This window comes from Octodon degus, unplaced genomic scaffold (assembly GCF_000260255.1).
Source record: "Octodon degus isolate 3935 unplaced genomic scaffold, OctDeg1.0 scaffold00012, whole genome shotgun sequence".
Lineage (NCBI taxonomy): Eukaryota > Metazoa > Chordata > Mammalia > Rodentia > Octodontidae > Octodon > Octodon degus.
In genome coordinates this window covers 1,843,199-1,846,403 of record NW_004524588.1, presented here as the reverse complement: position 1 = coordinate 1,846,403, position 3,205 = coordinate 1,843,199, and the positions used below count along the sequence as shown (strand labels likewise).

At 37.0% G+C, this 3,205-nt stretch overlaps 1 protein-coding gene across 4 annotated transcripts in view; it reads right to left on the bottom strand.

Annotated features, from left to right (window-relative positions):
* LOC111815157 overlaps window positions 1–3,205 on the bottom strand; it is a 12,783-nt gene that overhangs the window by 3,031 nt on the left and 6,547 nt on the right. The window lies entirely within an intron of this gene.

Here is a 3,205-nt window from a genome sequence, read left to right as displayed (position 1 = left end):
TTTCAATTTGATTTGAAACTGTCTCATTGCTATATGTTTATCATTAAAACTTTGAAAAGAAAAAAATCAGCATGGTACTGTCATAGAGATGGATGTGAGGATCAATGGAACAGATTAGAAGATGCAGACACAACTGCAAATATACTCAGCCACCTTATGTTTTATAAAAGGGCCAAACATGCTCACTGGAAGAAAGATAGCCTGTTTAATAAACAGTGCTTTCCACACGCCAAAGGCTAAAACTGAACCTGTTCCTAGCACCATGCCCAAAGCTACAGTGAAAATCAAAGCTTTAAATATTAAAACAGAAACACTAAATTTTCTGGAGGAAAATGTAAGTAGAACTCCTAAAGACATAGGGGTAAGTAGAGAGTTCGTGAACAAAAACCAAACTGCACAGGGAATACTTCAAAGAATCAATCACTAGGATCTCATCTTTTTGAAAGGTTTCTGCACTTCCAAGCAAATCTCCAACAGAGTGAAAAGAAAACTCACAAACTGGGAAAAATTTATAGTCAACTGTCCCTCTGACAAAGACCTTCTATCTAGAACATATAGAGTTTTAAAAAATTAAGCCCCCTAAATTCAAAGACCCAATCCAATAGTGGGCATCAGAGATGAATAGACACTTCTCAGAGGAAGAACTATAAATGGCAAATAAATATATGAAAAAATGTTAACATCATTGGTCATTTGAGAAATGCAAATTAAAACAGCACTGAGATTTCATCTCACCCCAGAAAGAATGGCTAACATCAATAAGTCAGCAAATAACAAATGCTGGAGAGGCTGTGGAGAAAAAGAAATCCTTCTTTATTATTGGTGGGAATGCGGACTGGTACAACTACTATGGAAATCAGTGTGGAGATTCCTTCAAAAGCTATGATTGGATATCCCATTCAAGACAGCTATTCTCTTCATGGGTATTTTTTCAAAGAACTGGAATCATACCCCAGTGATATAAGTGCACCCATGTTTATAGCAGCACAATATGTCATAAGTAAATCTTGGAAATAACCCAAATGCTCATCAACTGAGTAATGACTAAGTGGTATTTTTATTATCACTGCCCTGCCCCAAAAGAATGTCTTATCTCAGGCCCTCCCTCATGCTCCCTGCTTGTTCTGTGGCTGCCCTGAGGTGAGTACTCTTCTCCACATGTTCCTAAAACCTTGTCACATTGCCTTACCACAGGCGTAAGAGTAAGAGGACCAAACCGTCATGGAATCTCTAAAACCAGGAGCTAAAATACACCTTCTTCTTTTATGACTATTCTCTCAGGTATCTCATCACAGCAAGAGAAAGGTGACTAACACACAATACTTGTCATAATCCCAGTGGCCTTTTTTGTTTTGTTTTGTTTTCTTTGTAAAAATAAAGAAAACCCATGCTAAAATTTATATTGAATTTTAAAACAATTAAGGAAAATGAGAGAATTCAAAGGTTACAAATTTCCTAATTGGAAAACTTATTACAGGTTCACAATAAAGCAATGGGATACTAGAATAAAGATAGACTTATTAATGAGGACAATAGAAAACAGAACCTAGAAATAAACCCTCACATGTGTGATCAAATTATTGGCAATAAGGATGCCAACACTATTCCACTAGGGAAGAGCTGACAGATGCTTCTGGGGAACCTGGGGAAAATGTGAAGTGGGACAATTCCTTTCCAATGCTGTAAGCACAGTTTAACTCATAATAAAGACTCAAGTATGACAGTTAACATTATAAGGTTCTTAAGAGAAAGGACTTATTACATTGGATTGGCATGATGTCTTGGAAGTGTAAAAAAAGATAAGTTGGACTACATAAAATTAAACATTTCTATGCATGAATGGACATACATAGCGGATTAAAAACAATCCTACAGAACAGGAAATATTTTAATATAATAAGGGATTAAAATTCAGAGTATATAAAGAATTCTATGGAACACAAACAAACAATAACATAACATGACATGAATGGACTAAATCACCTGTTAAGGTTCATGTCTCTGTATGTAGTCAAGTGTTGGACACAAATTAGCCCATAATTCTTCTTAATGGTTTCTCACTTAGTGCCAGTTCTTTCACCCAATTCCTAAGAAAAAGTCCAAGCACCACTTTAGACTTCCCAGTTACTCAAGCACTGTTTACTAGCAGATCCAATGGACTTTACTTTCAGAATACATAAAAAGGGTCCCACTTGCTTGATGTCTACTCCAAGGCTCTGGTTCAGCAAGCATTTTTAATCTCTGAGGGTCTTAACAAAGCCCAACAATCCTGTTGAGATTGCTCCCCTCTCTCCAGGATCTAATGGCCCCCTCACAATGAGACAATAGTAGAGAATTTTAATCAAAGAAAAGTAGTTCAATGTTTAGTTGGAAATGACCCTGGCAGGCATTGTGAGATTGCACAACAGTATGTTTGTACTGAACACTAGCTCACTTGTACACTTCAAATGATTAAGATAGGAAATTGTATGCTATGTGATTTTACCACAATTTGAGAATGTTTTGTGAAAGGGACTGGGACCAGGAAACAGGGATAGGGAAAGGGGAGGGGAGGGGATTAGAAAAAGAATTAAGAGGTGTTATGTACTCTACCAACTTCCCACAAGGACTATAATTGACACATGCTGTGTACACATGTCAATAAAAAGTTCAAGAAGCAAATAGTATATTCCAGAGCTCTGCTTTGAACTGAGGAGGAACCAGCAGAAGGCAGGTTTCTCTTTCAGGAAGTACATTTCAGTCGGACAAGTTTGGAGTTGTGATGTTGTGCTCCTAGCCTGTAGTTTCTGTTATGAAGCTCTTCTAGTTTCTCAAGGGCCACAGGAGCCCAGGTCTGAGCTCAATCTATTTGCATGAGGAGAAATCTAAGTTTTAGAATGAATTGAATAGAATGAAAGAATAAAAGAAATTTCTATATGTACTGAAGTTGTTTATTTAAGACTCCAGATTCACCAGTTTCCCTGTGCTCTGACCCCTGTGTATGAGTTCTTCCCATGCTCAGAGATGTAGCTGAGTGTTACAGGTTTGGTTCTTCTTTGATGATCCTATCAGATGAGGTGGAAGAGCGGCAGAACCTAAAGAAATATTCCAGTCATACAGTTACTTTTATAAAGTAAATATATAGTGCTTTCTGGAATGTTAGAGTGTTTTCAAGTTTATTTCCCTGTTTCATAAGGAAATACTTCTTGCTTACTCAGAATGTACC